At 43.9% G+C, this 23,758-nt stretch overlaps 1 protein-coding gene across 8 annotated transcripts in view; it reads left to right on the plus strand.

Moving 5' to 3' along the window:
- SRGAP3 (SLIT-ROBO Rho GTPase activating protein 3) overlaps positions 1-23,758 on the plus strand; it is a 268,677-nt gene that overhangs the window by 34,797 nt on the left and 210,122 nt on the right. The window lies entirely within an intron of this gene.

Consider the following 23,758-nt stretch of genomic DNA (forward strand, 5'->3'; position numbering starts at 1 on the left):
CTGTAAAACTCTTTTCATGAGAGTTGTGCTCTACAGATGTTTTACATTTTTAAGTAATCATATCTGTTCTGAAAAAAAATCTGTGGTCACTTTACCAAGTATCTCATAGTTATTTATAATATCCCCAAAATGAGGTGAGGAAAGTAAAATTTCGATGGGGGCGAAAGCTGAGGGGTGTTATGTGTGCTTCATCTACCAAACATCTGGATGATTAAGAGATTTTTTTAACTCCTTATTGAGTTTTTTGGTGTCATATAAGCACAGCCTCCATGTATTAGTGGCCTGAGAACTAAGTCTGGATATTTTTTGCCTCCTAGTCCTTTGCTAGTCATAATTATGACAGCTGACATTAATTGAATGCATACTCTATGCCTTTGTGCCCATTAATCCTTGCAAGATCATTCTATGATATAGGTACAGTTATTTCTCCATGGAAATATACACAGGGATCTTCAACCTGCTCAAAGTCATACAGCTAGCAGATGCTGGGGCTGGGATTTCAGACTCAGGTTCTCCTGATACCAGAGCCTGCGCTAACTAGGACTCCATCTCCCTTCCTAAAGCATTTGATGAAATGACCTAGCTCTGACCAATAGGGGGCTATTTCCAGAAGGCTTTAGAAAGGGATGAAGATCCTCAGGGCATGACATAAGGAGACAGCCACGCGCTTGACCATGGCTGGCAAGGTCTGTAGGTTCTAGTCTCAACCCCTCAGAACGCTTTTCTTGTAAAGAGGAGAGAAGGCATGCGTTTGCAGCAGTCTGGAGACTGGGTGCAATAGAAGAGTCCCTAACACCCTATTGGTTTTCTGTTTGCTACATGGCAGAAATGAGCTGGCTATTGGCAATAAGATCTTGGCCCAAAGGAGGGAGATCAGTGTAATGGAGAAGAGAGGTGCTTCAGGCCCCAGGTGTGAAGTAAAAATCGTTTCTGGGTGAGCATTGCTCTGCGTGGGGTATTTTGACCCCGGGTAATGCTATAGGCCAACTTGGATAGCACTAGGGATATTGAAGACCTAGAAAGGATGTGGTTAAAATCCATAGAAGTCTTGGGGATCCAGGAGAGGGTGGATGTACTCATGCTTATTTATTAGCTATCCAGGAAGCCTAGGGTGCCAAGGGCAATTGTGGGAGGGGGGCACAAAGATGAATCACTGCTCTCAGGGGACTCACTGTCCGAGGAGCGAAATGAGCGGAGTTCAGACATTACTTGAACTAAGGCAGAGGTGGTTACAAGAGCGGTTCAGATAGCGAGCTGGGAGGCGGCAGAGCAGAAGGAGCACAGTCTTTGCAGTGAGGTAGACCTGGCCTTGAATTACAAGATAATGACAACAATAGCATTTGTCAAGCGCTTAACACGGGTGTCACATGGTGTGGTAGACAAGGACACCCCCCTTCAAGATTGAAGGACTTATCCCTAGGTCTGGGGGCCACTCTTTGAGAACTGCCTCGGCTGAAATGAGCTGCCTAACCCAAGATTATCCCCCTTTCCCAGCCCCTCGTGTAGAGGCCCAGCCCCCGCCCCCAAACCAGGGACAACCATGAAGGGCCCTCAGCTTCAGCTTCTCCACTGGGACTGTGTCATGGCCTTGCTTCTCCCTCTGCCCAAGCCAGCTCCTTCTCCCTCCTTCCACAGATTTTGAAGTGAAAGGCACACCCTGAAAAGCTTCCTGCTTGATATTCTCCATCTCAGAGTTTGCTTCCCAGGGAGCCCAGTTCATGATACACAGATGATCTGACTGAATTCTCACAAATGGACCCCTGGGATTACTTACTCTAGTTCACAGATGAAGTAATGGAGATTGAGGGGAGTTAATGACTTGTCCAGTGACAGTATGTGACAGATCTTGGGTTCAAGCCAAGTCTAGTTATGCCCAAAGCACAATCTTTCTATATTGCCACCCTGTTAAGTATGTGTCTTTAAGCAGTGGAAACCATGGAGTTATATGATGAGATTGCTGGAAGGGAATTCGTAGTTCATTCCGTTAGAGCTCCTGTTCCATAGAGACTCAGATCCATCACTGAACACCTCATTGCTCAGGACCTCCTTTACTCCCTGATGAACCAGGGTGGTTGATTACCTTATGTGAGGGATTGGTTGAAGCATTCAACGAATCCATCCTTTCAGTCATTCATTCAACAAATGTTCATTGAGCAACTGCTCAAAAAGTTGCCAGGTACCACTTTAGGGAGCAGGGGTAACTCAGTAAACAAAGCAAAGTCCTTGCCGTCTTGGAGTTGCTTTTTAACAGGGGGAGGGAGACAGCAATGAAACAGACAAATAAGTACATACTATAATGTCAAGCAGTGGTAGATGCTATGAAAGGACATGAAGAGACTAGAGAGATGGAGGGTGTTGGGCTGCAGGCATGGAAGTGTCTTATTTTAGAGGCAGGGACAAAGAAGCCTTCTGGGGTAAGGGGACCTTTTGCTAAAGACTTGAATGAAGGGAGGGACTGGCCACAGATGTCAGTGGCAGTGCATTCCAGGAGGGAGGAACAGCACATGCATTGGCCGTTTTAAGAACGATGAAGGAGGCAGGTGGCAGGAGCATGATGAGCCAAAGAGGATATGAGCTTGGAGAGGCACTAAGAGGCCATAATCACTAGGGCCCCGGGGCTGGGAATAAAGGGTTTGGCGTTACTACAAATTGGTTTGGAGAAGGTGAGTGACACAATTAAGTTTATGTTTCAAAGGTGGGTTTTGTGACTGTTATGTTGAGAACAGATTTTTAACAGATGTCATTTCCATTTCCTTCCTGGATTATTTCTATTTCTATTTGAGGTCAGTCAGAGAAGTTTCATGGAGGACATCATATTTAAGATAAGCAAGGGCTTGGGAATCAGATTCCCTGAATTCACATCCTGGTTCTGCCAACTGTTGTCCATTGGACCTTGAACTATTCGCTTAATGTTTTTAAGCTTTGGCTTCCCCATCAATAAAACAGATAAAAACAGCACCTCCTCTATGCAGTGGGTTTGTTGTGAGGGTGAAATGTGATCATGCTCATAGAGGTTAGCTTAGCACCTACATTTTTTTTTTTTGTGGTAAAATATGACATAAAATTGACCATCTTGACTATTTTCAAGTGCACAGTTCAGTGGCATTAAGTACATTCACATGCTGTGCAGCCGTTACCACCATCCACTTCCAGAGCTTTCTTCATCTTCCCAAACTGAACCTCTGCTCCCATTAAGCCATAACTACTCATTTCCCTCTCCCCCAGACCCTGGCTACTACCATTCTGTTTTCTGTCTCTGTGAATCTGCTGCTCTGGGGACTTCATAAAAGTGGAATCATACAGTATTTATCTTTTTGAGACTGGCTTATTTCACTTAGCATAGTGTCCTTAGGTTCATCCGTATTGTAGTATGTGTCAGGATTTCCTTCCATCTTAAGGCTGAATATTATTCCTTGCACGTGTATTCCACAATTTATTTGTGCATTCATCCACTGACAGACATTTAGGTTGCTTCCACCTCCACCTCTGACTATTGTGAATCATACACTTGCATTTTATAAGCACTGAATTTATCTTTGCCGATAATTTTTATCCTGGTTTGTGTAAGTGCAGGGAAATGAGAGGTACGTAGGACCAGGACACTGGGGATGCATATTATAGATTTGCATAAGGCTGACTCATTTATCATGAAACCAACTCATTTATTCTGTCTGAGCCTCAATGCTCTGATCTATGAAATGGTGATGTTAATACCTACTTTCCGGGGCTAGTTGTAAATATCAAATTAGATATAGTCCGCCAACTTCAGAGCTATGCTGTCCAATACAGTGGCCACCAGCTACATATGACTGCTGAGAATTTGAAATATGGTTAGTCCAAATTGTGACATGTGGTAAATGTGAAACATACACGTATTTTGAAAACTTAGTGCAGAATAAAGAGAATGTGAAATATCTCAGTGATAATTTTTTATATTGATTACTTGTTGAAGTAATAATATTTTGGATATATTGAGTTAAATAAAATATATTATGAAAATTAATCTCACCTCTTTTTATTTTTTAATGTGGCTACTACCAGAAAATTTAGAATGACACATGTGGCTTGCTTCATATTTTGATCGGATAGCTCTGGTCTAGAGTTCACCACACATTCTCCGATCACGATCACCAATTTTCTGGGTGCTTCTCCCTTGGTTGGTTCAGGGTCTGAAAGGAGATTTTTCTCCCAGAGCTCCAGGCCAACAAATGATTTACATCACTAAGGTGCTGCAGTCTAAATGGTGATCAATGTTTATGGCCCATGGAAGCTTAAACAAGTCCAGAGAAGAATAGGTCCTGGCTGCTGCAAATAATGTCCTGCCAATAATGCGCTGCCTCCCAGTTCCCTCCACAAAGGGAGGTTTCAGCATTGCCACTTCTGCTGGGATTTGTGATCTAGCTCTGTGTTCCCCAGCGACAATAGATTTCTTCATTTCAAAGCCTAACTCCTATGGAGGCCAGTGCTGGGGGGTGGGGCGGGCCTGCCGATTTCCCAGCTTAGACCTCTGTGTATTGCTAATTGTATTATCACAGTTTCTTTAGGGAAAAATCATGCATTCATTTAGGACATTAAAAAAAAAGACCCTAGGGAGAGTTAAGATCCGTTTAGTACTGTGTTAGGGTGTAGAATTTTTTTTCCCCTAAGGAGCAGAGGAGAATTATTCTTTTGCAGCTGGAAGAGAGCTTTTGTGTGCACGCCCCTCCCTCTTCCCTCGTTTCATCTCCACACTGATAGGATATTCAGTGAGCTGAGACAGCGAGTGTTCAACACAGAAATAGAGAGACGTTCAGAGCCAAAGCCAGTGGAGGCAGAGGCACGTTTAGCTGTGGTTCAGGTGGAGGGTGCTGTGCACAGGATGGGGGGCCTGGGGGCAGGGCCTTGCTCAGCTCTAAAATCGCCGGCTGCTATCTTCCCTTTAATCCCACAGCTGCTTCCTCAGGCTGAAGCTCTGTGCAGAGCCGAGGGGTGGGTCTCCTGAAGCTTCCACTCCCGCAGCCCTGGAGGCAGGCCTCTGCCTTCTCCAGCTTTCCTGAGCTTCACACGGGCCTGCTCCCTTGGGTTTTTATCACATATGATATTCTGCCTTGGGGTCTAAATAGTTTCCAAGTCGGGTCACGGATGCTCCATGGATTCATTCATTCGCGGTTAGGTGGCGGTCTCTGAAAGACGAAGTCACAGATCCCGGGAGTGGGCTGGGGCTGGTAGAGGAAAGTCCTTTCTAGAGATGTCAAGTTATATGTGAGGTTGGTTTTGGGTCTTCTCTGTTGTCCTCTGTTGCCAGGTGGTCTGCCCTCCTCCTGAACTAGAGCTAGATGTGCCTCTGCCTCCACTGGCTTCGGCTCTGAACTTATCTCTGTTTCGGTGTTGAACGCTCGCTGTCTCAGGTCTCTGAACATCCAAAACAGGTCCTCCTGTTTTGGTCCAGGAGGGGAATGGAAGGAGATACTGGCTGAGCAGTCAGGAGACGTGGCTCCAACAGGATGTAAGCCGCTTTTGCCCATTCTGTCATTGTGTCTTCTGCAGAATAGATTAACAGTCCAGCCCTGCCTACTCTGCAAGGTTGTTATGAGGACCAAATGAGATCCTGGGTAGGAAAACAACTTGCACATTGTAAATGGCAGTGTGAATGCAGAATGTTATCTTTGCTTTTCCTACACAACTTAGCTTAATGACTTGATTAGTTAGTTTACAAATACCTTTATGCCCTTACCATATGCCAGGCTCTGAGGTAGGCAGGGGGTGTACACAAGTGAATAAACACATTCCCTGCCCTCATGGAACTCATGGTCCAATGGAGAGGAAAGCAAAAAGCAGGTAATTACAGCTGAGAGGATAAGAGCTACAGGAAGGGTAAGGTCAGGGGCTGCAGGAACACAGAAGAAAGGCTAGTAGCTAATATCAAGGATCACTGCCCCACTGTTCACTTTTCAATTTATAGATAGGAAACTGACTCAGAGAGGCTAAGTCATTCCCTAATGTGCCCAGCAAGTAAGTGGCTGAGTTAGAAGTAGAATTCAGGTTCAGTGCTCAGCATGACTCTCCTGAGCTTGGGAGAATAGGTGATTGTTCTGGTACAGGGGCAAGCAGAAGCCAAGCTGGTCTACGGTGTCTTCCAGTTTAATGAGGACAAAAATGTTTTTATGAGGCTGGGTTCCCTGGAAAACATACTCCAAGTGGGACACTGCTATGCAGTAAGTTTATTGGGGATTGCTCTCAGGATCAGTACCTGTGCAGGAGGGGAGGAAGTAGGATTGGCAGAGGGAGACGCTGAATTATGATGCTCTCACGTTAAAAACCTCAGCTTAATCTCACCAGGAATGCTGAAGGTGGGATGGCTTTCAGAGTTGTCCTGAAATGGGGGAGGTGACTGACTTTACACCCTCACATCAGCCTGTTACTGAAGTTGGTTTTCCTCAAAAAGAGGCTGTGACCTTTGGAATGGTGGCTCTCTTCAGCCTACATCATGTCTGGAGAGGGGCTCAGATGAGGGCTGTGCGCCACCAACCCTGCAGACAGCTGAGGAATGGTACGGTGGTCCTGGCGTGGGGAATGGATGCTGGCAGGGGAGCAATAGAGGTCTAAGCTGTGAGGCATGAAGTCACATGCCTGAAAGCTCTGTGGACAGTCAGGTGAGTGTCAGCTTGGGGCCTCCTTGTGGAGTGAAAGAAGGGTATCAAGGGGGTGTACAGAGCTGGGGAGGGAATCTAGGAATCTAGGATGGGGCTTAGAGGTGAGGCAGGTGGACAGTTTCCATCTGGAGGTCTGAACAGGGGTGATAAAAACCTCTGCTCCAGGCAGGTGTTCCTGGGTGGGACCCAGATCTTTGCTAGAGCAGGGCAGGCTAGTGAAAGCCAGAGTTATGCCTTTCCTGGGGCCTTCCCAAGTGGGCTTTCAGTCCCCAGGAACTGGGGACTCAGAGGGTGATTATGGCTTGGCTTCCCAGATAGCCTGGTGTCTGGATTGGCTGGTGTCTTGGGAGGGAACTCAGCTTTGAGGTAGTCTGTCTATGGTGACTGGAGAGGCTGAGGCTACAAGACGAAGGTGGAGCTGACGCCACTCTCTCTCTTCATCAGAGAGCAGTCCCCAGAGTCCCCAGTCCAACTGCTTCAGTAGTGAGCTGACTTGGCCACAGCTCCCACCATAGCTGTTTCCATGGAAACATTTCAAGCCTCAGTCTGGTTATCTTCAAAAGCATCAAAGGCAGCAAACCCCCATCCATGCATAATCTTTTGTTGTAGCCCCACAAATAGCTTTTGTTATAACCCTTCCCCCATCCCTCCCACCCATCCTCCAAACCAAAGAAACTGGCTTAATTGTGGCATATGTGAAAGAAACATTGGACTTTCTCTGAAAGTTTAGAAGACTGGAGTTTGAATCCCCACCATGTCATTTGTGAAAGGCAAATAACACCTAGAGCATGGATTTGTTGTAAGGGTTAACTGAGTTAACTGTATCTGAAAATGCCTATTTTCATTCTTACGTTGCTTGGCCCACAGTGGGTCCTCAGTAAATGTTAGTTTCTTCCTCTGTTTTTGTCAGTTGTGCCACTTAGAAATCACATTTCCCCACTAGCACCCATCATCTTTGTACAGTGTCTTCTTGAGTGTCATATGCCCCTGATACTTAATAAGCCTTCCCTGATGGCCGCGTATGTTCCCTGATAGCAAACGGCAAGTCCTGAGATGGCAGCCTCTTGGGGTGTCTCTTCGCTTTTCTCTTGCTGAACCCCAGGTTTGAAAGGAACCAGTTATAGGTCCCCGAGGACAAACGGACCGGTGTCTCTGTCTCCCTTGGTGAGGCCAGGTCTTTGGTGGGAGCCGGCAGAGGCCCAGAGGGGTGGGGGAAGCTCCTTGCCTCCTGAGAGTCTGTTCCAGCAGATGGCTCTGCTGCAGCTCTGCTTAGGAGGTTAATGGACACCAGATGTCTCGGCAGGCAAGCTTTCATTTTCTCCTGGAACCACTTAATTTGGCTGAACATCTGCCTTGGCTTCCGGGCTTTTCCATCACCTGAGCTTCACCACTGGTTCAATCACCAGTGGATGTCGGAGGAGCTCCCTCGCCCCTCTGCTCACTCAGGCTCTTGGGGTCTGCCAGTCTGACCTATGAGGGAGAGGTGGTGGTCTAGAGGAGATGAAAGTGGAACATGGTTGGTAACTGTCACTGTCTTTCATGTGTGGTCTGTTGTCATTGGTCCTTCCTGATGGGAAACCAATTTTAAGCCAACAGAATGGTGCCTGCCTGATTAGGGAATATATCCATCTGGACCAACATTGGCTGGCGGGCAAGGGGCAGGAGGCAGGGGAAGAATCTTTGGAGGTGACTTGAAAGAGGTGCCTGTATGCTTACCCCCTTCTGCCCCATGGCCTCTATTGATACATTTCCAAACCATTGATGGCTGATTATTTCAGGAGGCAGTTGTGGCTTAATTTGTGCTTGGGAAGTGCTGTTTTGTTGTTGGTATCACTGGTTTTTAAACATTGGCGTGTCTCAAAGCGACCTGAGGGGTTTAGTAAGGCGCAGATGGCTGGACCCCACAGTGAGATTCATTAGGTCTGTGGTGGAGCCCAGGCATCTGCATTTGAAGCAAACACCCCAGCTAATGCTGACGCAGGTTGCTTTAGACTACTGGGAGCAATATGACCTGGAACCCTGTCTTTTGGGGATCTAGAATTTCTTCTGCTTTCTAACCCAGAGATGCACACACATATTCATGGTCTTTATCTTTGCCTGGGAAACTGCTCATCCAAAAGATCTAGATCAAAAGTGGCTTCAACTGTGAGATCTTTTCTGAGCACCCTTTATTGGGCAGAATGACTGGTTTCCTCCTTTTTACTTCCACAGCACTTAGCAGACACTTTTATAGGACAGCACAACTCACATTTGTTAGGGGCTTTTATGTGCTCCTTGAGGGCAGGAAAATCACCTTCTTCGGCTTTCTATTTATTCTAGAATATAGCATAATAGCATGTCATAAGCACCAAAAAATATTTATCACTAAACAAAAGAATCCTTGTCCAATCCCCTAAATAATATACTCTTACTATATATATAAGGTCTTCATAAAGTGTATTTAAAGAACTCTAGTTCTGATAATATAACTTACTTATCCTCAAAACAAAATATATTGGTGATATCTAGAGGACAAATACATCTCCTTTTCACGGCTTATGGCCTTAATCCTCATAGGACACAGTTTACTCTTTGTGACTGTAACTGTTATTTCTCCCAAGTGCAAATGATGCCTTGCATATAACTGCTGTATTATCAGCCCCTGCTTTAATAAGTTTGCTTTTGAATGCCATTTACCTGGTTACTAGCCAACCTACAACCTATATTGCATTTTGTTACTCCTAAGTCCTTTTTGAACACCTGTTTTTTTCTTAAACATCTATACTTCGATGTCTAGAGTGATATTAGTCTCCTACTTCTTCTTTGTCATAGTTCCTCTAATTAATAAAATAGCTCAAGTTGGTGTCTTTCCTCAGTGGCAGGTTTCCAGAGGACAGGGACCATTTGTTTGCAATTGTTTTTGGACAGGGCTTACACAATTAGTCATACTGAAACATCTAGAGTGCCATATAGTTTATAAAACACTTTTGTATCAGCCATGCTTTCAGTTGGAAATACTGTTATTTGCCCGTTAGGGTTTCAGCTAGGATGAGACATAGCCAAAATTTGAAGGGAATGCTACTCCCTCTAAACCCCACACTTTCAAAAATGATCATTGCAGCAGTATTTATAATAAACAAACAAAAGGACAATTTATGTAATGTCCAGCAGGAGAGGAGAATTGCTAAGTGTTGGATGTCTAAGTATAGTCTGCTTGGGCTGCTATAGCAGAATGCCATAGGTTGGATGACTTAAAAAGCAGATATTTATTTCTCAATGTTCTGGAGGTCCAAGATGAGGGTGCCAGCATCATCAGGTTCATAGTGAGGGCTCTATTCCAGGCTTGCAAACAGCTGCCTTCTTGATATCTGATCACGTGGCAGAGAGAGAGAGAGCTCTGGTCTCTTCCTCTTCTTATAAGGCCACTAATCCCATCCAGAGGTGCCACCTTCACAACCTTATAAATCTAATTACCTCCCAAAGTTCCCACCTCCAAATACCATTACACTGGGAATTAGGGCTTCAACATACGGATATGGGGAAGACACACACATTTAGTCCGTAACAGATGGTCACAACCATTTGATGGAATATTATGCTGGCATTAGAACCGAGGCCTCTGGAGGTGATGTATCAACATGTACAAGTATTACTGTCCTGGCAGTGATGTAAAATGAATGCCACTCAGTTGGTAGTTGGGTTGAAATGCCATGACTTAAAAAAAAAATTTCAGGCAGTGTTGCTAGAATGTCAGTGTTATTGAAAAATGAACACACAAAACTGAACACCCTCCTTTTCCCCTGCTTTGCCACTACACATTTGCACTTTATTAATGCTTCTGAGGTGCTGATGAAGTGAGAACAACTTTTAGCTCCCAGAGAGCAAATGTCTGTGCATGAGTCACAGGCGTGTGGTCTAATGCAGATGATCAAGCCCGTGGCAAATGCAGAATTAAGTAGCTCTGATAACAGAGCCCTGAAGCGTCCTTCTTGGAGATTAAACCTTTGAGGCTTTTAGCAGCTGAGAGGTGCTGGGGATGGAGATAGCTGGTTTAGGAAGGAGAGGAAGGGGGGGTGGATATTGGATGGGGATGAGAAAGAAAATGCATCACATTCAGGTTAGTACTTTTTTTAAAAATTGGCTGTCACCTGGAGAAGCAGTGGAAACTGTCCCATTATCTGGGGAGAGGACAGTGTGTCTGCCTACTTCCTGTTGTTCACTTGCTTGCCTTTCCACAGGCTGGGGTTTTAATTTTGCGTGCTGGCCTATTCTCTCAGCTTGTTTGGGTGTGAGTTTTCATTCTCACTTGTTAACTGATCTTGTTTTACACGTGAATGTCCTTCAAAATGTAAGGGTCGTCCTTGGGAGGAAAAGGAAAGACCAGGCCTCTCTCTCTGCAGCCCTTTCCTTGCACCTATTTGTTCAATCCATACATAGTTTGCCTTTCTTGTGCTGGGTGCTGGTAGTAGTCTGATGTGCTATTTGCCTTTATGGAACTCAGAATTAAGCACTGATGGTTCAGGACCAGCTATTTAAATTGCAGGGCTTGGAACAAAATGCGGGGCCCCTTTTTAAAAAATTATAAAGAATTTCAAGACAGTGCTGCAGAACACCAAACCAAGTCCCCTTCTGAGGACTGGGTGATATGTAGCTTATATGTATGTGTATAGGATGCATACCCAGGAAGCTGGCACCTTGTGTTAAGGAGAGGAACTTATTCCTTCCTGATTACCCCAATTCTCTTGATCACTCTGTGAGGGAACTGAGGAGCCTCAGAAGAAGAGGATGACTTCTCTGACTCAGTGGGCCTACAGAGAGATGATTAGAGCACAGATAAAAGGCAAGATAAATATTACATAAATATTGGTTGCTTGAGACATGCAGCTAGGCCAAACAGATGTATAAAGAATACTCAACTTCTCTGAAAACATCTGGACATAATCAAATATAATGATAGAAAGCTTTGCCATCCAAAGTTTTGCCTGTGGAGCAAATAGAGAGGCTGTGATCCATCTAATTACTGTAGGCATGAAAGACAGGTTTTGCAGAGAGACTTGTTCTCTGTATGGTAACACAGATTACAGAATTTTCCAGTTTCTGTAAAGCAACAGACACCTAACTGAAAGTAATAATAGAACTAAAAACAACTACAATAAAACAGTTTCACATTTCCCAAAACGCCCTCTAGAATATTGATTTCAAGAGAGAGATGGTACCTAAGCCAGGTAATTTGACAAATCAGTTTTAGAAATGCCTCATGTTCTGTTCCCTCTTGGAGAGTTACAATTCATATGAAAGTCCCATGGCAGCGGAGAAGCCCTTAACACTTTTAACACAATGTTATTTGATTATGACACCTTTTTTAAAATTTAATAATGAGCAACTATATATGTCTGCATTTATATACATATATATATATTTAGTTTATATATATATATATATATACATACACACATATGTATATATATAACTATAGCAACTGTATGTCTCTCTATATAAAACAGGGATTCTGAAGAATATGCTTTGGGAAACATTGGTGATATTTTCAGATGGATGGTCTGGGTCACAGGATCTGAGTTTGAGGCCCACTCATAACCATGAACAAGTTACACGACCTCTTTGGGAGACTGTACCCCCGTACGTTAGATAATAATCCATCACACAATTATACCAACTAAATGAGATGCTAGATTTGAAGAAACTTTTTGTAAACTGTTGTCATGCAAAACATATAGTGATTATTGAAATTATATCGAAATAAACAAGAACTACTGTCTCTGAGAGTGGGTAAACTAACCCCTGGAGAGGTTAAGAAGGGAATCTGGAGAGTTCAAACCATTTAATGGCAAGGCATCGCCTGACTCACATTTCTTATCAAGATGGTTTTAAACCAACTCTGCTTGTAGATTTTAGTAGAGCATAGAGGGGCCACCTCTTCAACAGGCATGCCCGATGAATCAGCTGAAGGCAGACGCTAGCTAGCATCAAACTGCCAGCTTCTCTTTCCAGCTTTGACATTTGATGCTAGCAGAATGATGAATTCAGAGGTCACTGATTTCAAGGAATATGTGTCTTCTCCAGGCCAGCACACCCTGTTATCTATATGAATCCCTTCTCTACTCTGAAAACTATCAGTGAGGTTGATTTAAAAAGGAGGGTGGCTTTCTCCTGCCATGAATGAAAAAGAATCTGGTAGGATCTCCATTATGTATCTTTTTTTGGTGGGGGAGAACAAAAACTTTGGAATGGTGTGTTCTAGAAAAGAACACATTATTTTTTTTTCCTTCTTTAAAGGAGTAGCTTTGCAGAGTGGAAAACACGGAAGCAGGAATCAGAAGACCTGGGTTCTAGTCCTGTTTCTGCATCTCACTAGTAGTGTGATCTTTGGTGGTTCCCTCACCCTTCCTGGTTGCAAATTTGCTATGTAAGAATGAGAATCTTGGATTAGTTCACAAAATGTAGAGTTTTTGTATTTTACCTTTGCAAATTTTCCATATCTGTATCACCTTTAAAAAATTATTTTCTGCATATTTTTCTTTAAATAGACCCATTCTTTACAAAGTATTTTAAAGGAAACATTACATATTTCTGCAAATGAAAAGTCAGCATTGTTGCTGTATATTTGAAAAGAACTTTAAAAACAAAAGCAAAGAATGACTAAGAAGATACATTTCATGTTAATGTATATTTTACCACAACTAAAAAAAAATTTTAAACCCAAAGGAAAGAAAATACAACTATTAAATAATATTTACCCTGTACCACACCTCAAATCTTTCATTCATCAGCACTAGATGATCTGAAATATGCTTTCAAGCTCCCAAAGTTTTGGTACACATAGTGTTTCTAGTGCAGACTAGGACACATCATGTCTTTGCCAGAGAGCCACACGTCTTGATGGATCAAGTTTATCTTTCTCCATCACAGTGTAGCGTTGGAAATGTCCCCTTCTCCAACTCTCTGGCAGTCCCTAATGAGTGGCCCCAGTCCCATGACTTGTCCCTGGTAGTTGGTGTAACCTGGATCAAACCACTCGCTCCTCTGCAATATCTTCCTGCTTTTCTTTTTCAAACCTAACTTCCCCATACCCTTTGGATCTGTCTTCTTCAGAAAGTCTGCTGGGATCCCTCCAAAGCCACATGGTCTTTTCTACTTTCTCCCTAAATTTTTGCTCTGTACAAGCATTTTAGGTTGGGTTCCTTACACATAGAGCCTGAGTCAGGGTCTGGGTGCATGTGATTTATTGAAGGAGTGAGCTTCAGGAAAAATCTGTAAGGGAAGAGGAAATCAGGACAGGGAAGGGGGAGGAGTTGTGGGGGGAATGTGGCTTCACCTCACATCTAGCTTTGGCTTGATTCACTGGGGGCTTCAGAATTAATCATACTTGCAAGTTGTTCCTGAGATGACATGAGGGGTCAGACTTTTGCATTTCCAGGGTAGTTGCTGGCCTCATGCTGTTGGACATAGGGCAGAGTATAAATCAGTGATGTGCTAGATCTAGTTCCTAAGGACTCACAGGAGCCAATTGTCAAATTTTTAGGAATTTTGTGAGACACTATTAAAATTAAATTATATAAACTTATAATTAAATAAACAATATTAAAAATGATGGTGTAATATTGTTCAAAACTCATCACTGCCTAATTATTTTACTACAGTTTTCTTTTACTGAGACTCTTGTGGTTATTTTTTGTCTTTTATATCTTTGTGGTGAGGATACCATATGATGAAGGCTACAGTGCATCTCCCAGTTCCACATTCATTCACATTGGTAGCTTGAAATCAGCTGTGGTGGGAGTATTTAAACCATGGAAAGTAACCCGCTTACCGGGGCTCCCCTGTCCCTCGTTACCAGAAAGCCAGTGGTTAAACATTTGCCGGCACAGCACTGGGTATAATCTCCTGGGCAAGGCGGCTTTCCTCAGCTGAGGAGCGGGCGTGGCCACTGTCCAGAGGAGGGGGCAGCTGTGAGCCGCTAGTAGCCACCACTCACAGCAGCTGAAGGATGGTGCATGGCCAGGGGAGGGGGATCTGGACAGACACTAACAGGGTCCTCTACCCTATAGCAAGTCTTTTGATGTTTTATCCATGCCCTGACTTGTAGCATCATCTTTTGTTTTTATAATTTTCCACGGTGAGGAAAGAAAAACAGAATAGAAGTCTGGAGTCCTGGGTTCTGGTCTTGGTTTTGCCATTGCCTTGCTGTGTTACCTTGTGAGAGCTATTCAACATCTAGTTCCTCACCCGTGAAAGGAGAGATCAGATCTCTCAGGAGGCTTTCAGCTCTGCACAGCTTCAGACTGTGTGAGCCTCGTAGCCACTGCAGCCTGAGTTGGGAACAGTATAGGAACCACACGATCACTGTATTACCTACAGGACCTAACACTCAAAAGTTTCCTCCCTGATCCTCAGGCTTAGAGACTCAACAGTAAAAATAGATAATATTTATTGAACACTTACTATATGTGAAGTGTTTTAGGCCTTAGCTCATATAATCCATATGTCAACCCTATAAGGTAGGGTTTGTTTGTTCTGTTTTAAAGATGAGAAAACTGAGGCTCAGAAATACTAAGTAACTTGGCCAGTTACACAGCTAGTAAATGGCCAATCTGGGATTCCAACAGCAGTCTCCTTGATCCCAGAGCCTATGCTTTCACCCATTTTCCACTGTCCCTTATTGGGAAAGAATTCATCAGAGGTTCTTGTTACGTCAGGATCTCCGTTTGGAACATAGAGACTGGTGGCTTCCATTCCTCCTTCACCTGCTGTTTGCCTTCTCACTCTGGGGCCTTTTCTGGGTAAAATGGGTCGTAAGGCCCTCTGCAGCTCAGGCCTTTGTAACTATTGAATAAGCAAATGAAGGAGGAAGGCCAGCTGTGCACTTAGCTGTTTGTCTGGGAGGAGCAGTGATGGGGTGGGAGAGCAAAGAAGGCTGGTAATGAGCATTTTCCCTGTGATGGCTCCCAAGAGGGGCTGCAGGCTTTGTGCTGCTGTTCGGGCTGTCGGGGCTGTCAGAGCACAGCCAGGAGACATAGGGTGTAGTAATAGATCAGATCAGCTTTACCCAGAAGGCTTGGCCACTCTTTGTGATTTCTGATCCTGGGGCCCAGTGTGGGGAGCTCACACTGATTCCATGCCACCTGGAGAACCATAAAGCCCTAGGCCAAGGGGAAACTTTCTGTGCTGACAAAAGAGCCTTTATTTCTCACTGTTTCATTCAATCCTGCATCCCTACTCCAGTGAATAGGCGTCTAAGTCTTAACCTCCCCAGTGTCCTCCCAAGACCCCATTTTGGTGTTTTTAAAAATTTCAGCACATATCTATTGTTTCTAGGCCTCTGCCACTCAACCCTGGCATTCCCTCTGCCTGGCTCCCCATTTCACAGAGGCACTAATGACTTTCTTGTGATTCTGCCAGCAGAGAAATAGGAAGATCTGCCAAGTACATGTTCTGGTGGTTTTTAAGGAGGAGAAATCTGTAGGTGATCATTGAGGGCAAAGGATTGAAGGGAAGGCTTTAAGGGGAGAAAAAAGAATGGATGAAGCAACTTGTTCACCCCTGGATTTTAGGAATGAACCTAGTTGAAGAAGCCAGGCTGGGCTCGCGAGTAAGGACACCCACAAACAGCATCTCCCGGCAGGATTTCCCATTACAGGGACTGGTACCATCATCCATCCAGTTGTCGGGGCCAGAAACCTGGGCATTATCCTTGACTTTTCTCCCTAATGCCAGAGTCTTAATTGGTCATCAAGCCTTGTTGTACCTATTTTCTGAGTATCTCTTGAGTTCACTTCTTCCCTGTGGCCACTGCCCCCTAGCAACAGCTCACTAGCTCTTACCTGGACTGGTGTAGCACTCCCCTCCCTGGTCTCAGTCTTTCTACTTCTGACCCTGTCCCTTCTCTTCCATCCATTCCAACTTGCAGAATGGGAATATCTTCTAGAAATGTACATATGACCTCGTCATGCCAACTTCATGTTAGAATTCAGTTCCACAATGACTGCCTCCAGGGAGGAGTTGAAACTCATTAGCCTGCCAGTTAAAACTTCTGGCTTTGCTCCTGCTTCCTTTCATGGTGGGGGTGGGGGTGCCCCAAACCACCTGTGGATTCAATGATTAACTAGAAGGAGTCACAGAACGTAGAAAAGCTATTATACTCACAGTTACAGTTTATTACATCAAAAGGATAACAGACTAAAATCAGCAAAGAAAAAGGTGTGTACATTGGAGTCCAGGAGACTCCAGGCATAAGTTTCCAGTTATCTTCTCCCAGTGGAGTTGTAAGAATAGGGCTTAAATCTCCCATCAACAATGTGTGACAACACATCAAAAATATTGCCAACCAGGGAAGATCACCCAAGCCTTGGTGTCTAGGGTTTTTCTTGGGGCCATTCATATAGACATGGATCACCCAAGTGACTGACCTTAGCTGCTCAGTCTCTAGCTCCACCAGAGCCTCAGGACCCCAGGCAACCAGACATGAACCTTCACCATAAATCAAACTGTTAGCATAAACTCTGGTGTAGCCCAAAGCCACTGCTATACAAAGATACTGTTAGGCAGCATATTCCAAGATCTCAGAGTTTATCTCCCAGGAGCTGGTAAAACCAGTCCTTTCTTTGCAATGTTCAGGATTTGAGCACCCCAGGCCTGCTGAGTTAACCCTTTATTGCACACCGTCCAACCTCACACCACCACTTGCACCCATGCACCCCGCACTCCAGCCGTATCATTTAGTCTGCTCTCTGATGCCTGTGTGCCTTCGCATGTACTGTTCCTTCTATCTTCCTGCAGAGCTCTCACTCATCCTCAAGTCTCCAGGGGAGCAGCTCCTCCTGTGAGCAGCCCTTCTCAGTGCCTCCAGGCAGCTTCTCCACTTGTGCACCCTAAGTGCTCTGTATCTCTGTCACTCATGGGTCCTTCAGTGCCTACTTCCCACACAGTAGGAAACAGGTAAGCTCCTTTAGAGTAGGAAATGTGTAGTCCATTAAAAAAATGTTTATGTTTTCCGATTATAAAAGTAATACTTGCTCATGGCAGAAATTTGGGCAGCATGTTGCTTTTCAACTTTTTCTCTCCAGTACTTTCCACATAACAATCCTGGTGACCATAGGGCCTGGGTCTGGCACTGCCTCCCAAGTTGCTGCCTGATGTCGCCTAAACCTCTCTAAGGTTGTGAATGAGGGTGGCCCATGCCTGTGTTCTGTCCCATCCCCTTTTGCCCTTCATTCCAGAAACAGGAGGAATGGGCTGCGAGCAAGGACACAGAGTTGAGGAGAACAGAGCCCCTGTCCTGAGGAGCTCAGTGTGGTGGGGAGACAGACCAGACAGCTCACTGTGGTGTGGTAAAGCACTACGAAGGAAAGGTGTGGCAATGTTCTTGCAGGAAGCAGAAATGGGATTGGGATGGAGTGAGGGAAAACTTCCCAAAGAAGTTGACAGTTGGGTCATGCATTGAAGGACCTGAGGATTTTGCTCAGGGAGGGGAGGAAAGAGGTTTTCAGACCAAGGTCATGAAACAGAGGGGAGTGGCCGCACGCTGCCTGGGCCGGGCTCAAGGCTGTGGGCTCGCTCCCTCCAGGGTCCCAGACCTCAGATGTAACACACCACTTGACTCTCCTTTGATCCGAGGCAGGGGTTGTTCCCAGGAGGCTGCCCTTGCTGAGCAGCTGGCCCCAAGTTCTGTTTTGGTCATGGGGCTTCTGTATTTTTTTTTTTTTTTGTCACTTGGCCTTGGGTATGTGTGAAGTCATAATTTCAGCTCGGATTTGCTGGCTGATTAAAACCCAGTGAAACAAAAAAATGGGGGAAATGTGCTCTGAAACAGATGTCGAGCAACCCCAGGTAGCTTAACTGCATGCCAGCTTTAAGCCTATAAATACATTGATGGGCACCTCTTTCTGTTCTGAAACGGCAAGCCCTGGGGTCAGAGCCAGCTGGTGCTATTCCATTATATCACATTTTTAGTTTGAAGGAGTCTTTTGAGCAAGAAGGGCCTTTTGGGGCCAACCTGTCATGACTGAGGTCATGGTGAGACCTGTATGTACCTGTCAAGAGCCCAGTGTCCTACCTGAGTCCTGCTGACTCACCTGTTCTCATCTCCTGTCTTGTAGATCACTCACTGCTGCTCCCTGCCCCCATAACCCAGGCTCTCCACTCCTTATCCTCCAGCCTTTAGGGGTTTTGAAAAGATCACCAGGGCTTCCTGGGGGTATTTTCCCAATGTGAGTTGACTTTGTATGTGTTGGTGAAGTTACCAGAATCTTCCGTTGATTATGTGAGGATGTCTCTAAATCCAGTTCTGTTCTTTTCTCAGTTTTTCCTTCTCTGTGTTTACATCCCTTCTTTGACACTTTCTGGTCCTGGGTTCTTGGGCAGGTTACTTAACCTTTCTCATGTATCAGTTTCATCTGTATAGTGAGGATGATGACAGCACCCTTCTCATTGTTCTGGCAGGACTAAATGAGATTACACATGGAAAGCACCTAGAACAGTGCTTGGCACATAGGAAGCACTAGTAAATGGTTACCAGTATTACAATTACCCGTATCTTCAAATTCTACTCTAAGGTCCATCTCCTAGCTTAAAACCTGGAATAATAGGAAAATAGGAAATGGAGGGAGCTCTAGGTTTGAGCTTGGTTCTTCCACCAATTTATTCTGTGACATTGGATAAATCAACTCTTTTGGGACTTAATTTGGTCATAGTAAAATGATGAGGGGGGATTAGATTAGGAATGATAGATATATGAAGGGGCTAGAACTTCTGGGTTTTCTCCTTCATTTGCTGCTGGTCTCAGATATGATCTCAGAATCTTCTGAATACAACTCTCCAGGCAGCCATTATAAATTGATTAGATGGCACCTGAGTTGAAATCTGTTTTCTGTCCCTGGCCTAGATGGTGTTCTAGCTCTGATAAAGTCATCTAAATAAGAGCATGAGGAACCCTGTTTTCAGGCTCTATAGATAGTCCATCCCTTGCCCATATAACTCTTTCCATTAAGAATGACAATAAATAAAAACAGACTCCCAGAAGGGACTCACTAAAAATCATTTAACTGAGGATAGGCATGGGCTTGCTGTATTGGCTGCAACATTTCCTAAAACTCATTTTTCTCTGCATAATATTAAAGGAAATCCTATAAGGTCTGAACATACTTTATTGCTACCTTTGAATTCAGTTTTTTAAGTCAACTAAATAAGTATTTGCATTTTATATCTTATTTTAGGCAAATTTTAGGTTTGGCCTCTGCTCTCAAGGGAGTTTTCTAACTTTATGGGGAGGTAGGATTGAGGCACACAGAGCAGTGAAAAATGGTACAAGTTTGTATACAATCAGTTGTTAAGTTATAAAACATACATTATAAACCAGAGATGGGAAAACATAGCATAAATGACACTTAAAAAAAAAACTTTGCTCATGGCAGGCATAACTAATCAACTATGACAGTCTTTTCTAGTAAACTCAGATGCTGCCTAACAGTCCTCAGCTTGGAGTTCCAGGCAGCCACTCCTGTAGGTCAGAGTTGGCACGTGCAATAAAATCTGTATGCCATCCTGTATTAGTTAAAATTATCTAAAGTTAGCTGCTGTAGCAAATAAATCTCAAAAATTCAGTGGCTTACCACAGTAAAAGTTTATTTCAAACTCATTTTAAATTGGTAGTGAAGCCTGCACAGGCACCCAGGCTTCTTCCATCCTGTGACTCAGCCTCTCCTCAAGGCCTATGGAATCCTTTCCATTCAACCATAGATTGGGAAGGAAACTTGAGGACCACATCAGAGAATTATGGGCTAGGCCTGGGAGGGGCAGGCCCAACTCTGTTCAACGTTTATTGGCTAGAACTCAGGCCTGTGACCACATCTGACTGCAAGGAACACTGGGAAATGAGTTTAGCTGTGTGCCCAGGAAAGAGGGAACAAATGCAGATGTTGGTGGGTCCTTGCAATTTCTGCCATATATCCTGGCATTAATAAGAGACTTCTAAAAAGGGCGGAGTGTCAGAGAAGGCCTTGAGAAGGGCTCTTAAAGATGTATAAGATGTAAAGGGGTAGGGAGTAGTGGGAGCATTCCAGGGAGGAGCAAAAGCAGGAGTAAAGGTTAGGGGATGGGAAGCATTTGGCCTTAGGACAGAAAGAAGACAAGATTGGCTGGAACTGAAAGACCTATACTCTGAAAACTACAAGACACTCATGAGAGAAATGAAAGAAGATACCAATAAATGGAAACACATCCTGTGCTCATGGATAGGAAGAATTAATATTGTCAAAATGGCCATCCTGCCTAAAGCAATCTACAGATTCAATGCAATTCCTATCAAAATGTCAACTGCATTCTTCAATGAACTAGAGCAAATAGTTCTAAAATTCATATTTGAATTTTAGGCACAAGAACAGAACCATAGACTACGGGAACAGTAGAGAGCCCAGATATAAACCCAAGCATGTATGGTCAATTAATATATGATAAAGGACCCATGAATATACGATGGGGAAATGACAGCCTCTTCAATAGCTGGTGTTGGCAAAACTGGACAGCTACATGCAAGAGAATGAAACTGCATTATTGTCTAATTCCATACACAAAAGTAAACTCAAAATGGATCAAAGACCTGAATGTAAGTCATGAAACCATAAACTCTTCGAAGAAAACATAGGCAAAAATCTCTTGAATATAAACATGAGCAACTTTTTCTTGAAAGTATCTCTTTGAGCAAGGGAAACAAAATAAAAATTGGACAAATGGGACTATATCATGCTAAAAAGCTTCTGTGCAGCAAAGGATATCATCAGCAGAACAAAAAGGCATCCTACAGTATGGGAGAATATATTTGTAAATGACATATCTGACAAGGGGTTAACATCCAAAATATATAAAGAGCTCACATGCCTCAACACCCAAAAAGGAAGGAACCCTATTAAAAAATGGGCAGAGGATATGAACAGACACTTCTCCAAAAAAGAAATTCAGATGGCCAACAGGCACATGAAAAGATGCTCCACATTGCTAATTATCAGGGAAATGCAAATTAAAACCACAATGAGCTATCACCTCACATCAGTTAGGATGGCCAACATAGAAAAGAGTAGGAACAACAAATGCTGGAGAGGATGCGGAGAAAGGGGAACCCTCCTACACTGCCGGTGGGAATGCAAATTAGTTCAACCATTGTGGAAAGCAGTATGGAGGTTCCTCAAAAACTCAAAGTAGAAATGCCATTTGACCCAGGAATTCCACTCCTAGGAATTTCCCCTGAGAATGCAGGAGCCCAGTTTGAAAAAGACATATGCACCCCTATGTTTATTGCAGCACTATTTACAATAGCCAAGATATGGAAGCAACCTAAGTGTCCATCAGTAGATGAATGGATAAAGGAGATGTGGTACATATACACAATAGAATATTATTCAGCTATAAGAAGAAAACAAATCCTACCATTTGCAACAACGTGGATGGAGCTAGAGGGTATTATGCTCAGTGAAATAAGCCAGGGCAATAGAATATTATTCAGCTATAAGAAGAAAACAAATCCTACCATTTGCAACAACGTGGATGGAGCTAGAGGGTATTATGCTCAGTGAAATAAGCCAGGGCGAGAAAGACAAGTACCACATGATTTCACTCATATGTGGAGTATAAGAACAAAGCAAAAACTGAAGGAACAAAACAGCAGCAGACTCACAGAACCCAAGAATGGACTAACAGTTGCCAAAGGGAAAGGGACTGAGGATGGTGGGTGGAAGGGAGGGATAAGGGGAATAAAGGGTATTACGATTAGCACACATAATGTGGGGGTGGAGCACGGGGAAGGCTGTATAGCACAGAGAAGACAAGTAGTGACTCTAGCATCTTAGTATGCTGATGGGCAGTGACTGTAAGGGGGTATGTGGTGGGGACTTGATAATGGGGGGAATCTAGTAACCACAATGTTGCTCATGTGATTATATATTAATGATACCAAAAAAAAAGTGTTAAAAAAATCATTTGCTGAAACTAAAGCTTTGTGGGAGGAAATCCTGCATGGGTGAGATTAAGTGATGGTGGGTCCTTGACTGTGATGATATTTCCTGTCTAACTGGAAGAAATTTGGACAAAATTTTATCTCCAGCAGAAGCTACAAAAAAGGAAAAAACCCTATAGCAGTTGCTGGTCTGATTCTTTCAGCTTCTGTTTTTTCCTACTGCCATCCTTCAATGAACCCAATGGCCTATTTAGAGTATACCGCCCTTTCTCAAGTTTCCTCAAAACCCTTTCTTTAATGGTGTAGAAAGAACTCCCAATAAGAAGAGAGTGAGTGGGCCAGGAGCCTGGAACATTAGTTCTTAGTCCAGTTTTGTATCTTTCTCCATTTGCATTTATTATCTTGCACTAATTATTCACACAGAGCCTTGCCCTTTGTGGGTCCGCATTAATTTCGATTGCTTTTGAAAAGCAATCAAGGAGGAAATTAAGTGATCATACATCAGAGGGGAAAAAGACATGGCCCCACAAAGTTAGGATGTGATTTGCTGTAATCAGCTGTGTCTGGCTGCTGTGAGCTTTCCTCAGCCCAGGAAACACCGGCAGGTGCTCCCGAGCTCTTCTGGCACCTCTGTGGTTTGTCGCACTTCTGATCAGAATCTCAGTGGATCAGAAGGCAGAGAAGGCATGTGTAGCAGATGATCGCTGGCCTGAGACACAACTTTTACATCTTCCAGCCTCAGTTTCCCCATCTATCAAATGAAAAGGTAGTTAGATGATCTTTCATGCCCCTCCCTCTAGGTCTACAACTCTCTGCCAAAGTCGTTTTGAAGTCATATAATTGTGGAACACTACAAAGGGGCATATTAGTAATCTGCTCATAATCCATAGACTCTCCTTGTGCAGTCTTCCTGTGGGCATTAATAGGGTTAGGAAAATGAAATAATATTTCTATATCGCTCTCCTACTTCAGTTATCCAGGGCTGCTGACCTAGGCCATGGATTTCTCAGCTGTTTGCTTTTTCTTATTTTTTTTTGAGGTCTTTAAAAGCTCGTGTTTACAAACTAGAATATATATACAGAAGAGTGCGCATTTAATAAGTCTACACAGTTCAATCTTGCCTTTTATGATCTTTTTCATGTATCCTCTTGCCACTCCTCCCATCCTCTTCTAATTTGGGGTGGGC

The sequence above is a fragment of the Manis pentadactyla genome, chromosome 1 (assembly GCF_030020395.1).
Source record: "Manis pentadactyla isolate mManPen7 chromosome 1, mManPen7.hap1, whole genome shotgun sequence".
In the NCBI taxonomy this organism is placed as follows: domain Eukaryota; kingdom Metazoa; phylum Chordata; class Mammalia; order Pholidota; family Manidae; genus Manis; species Manis pentadactyla.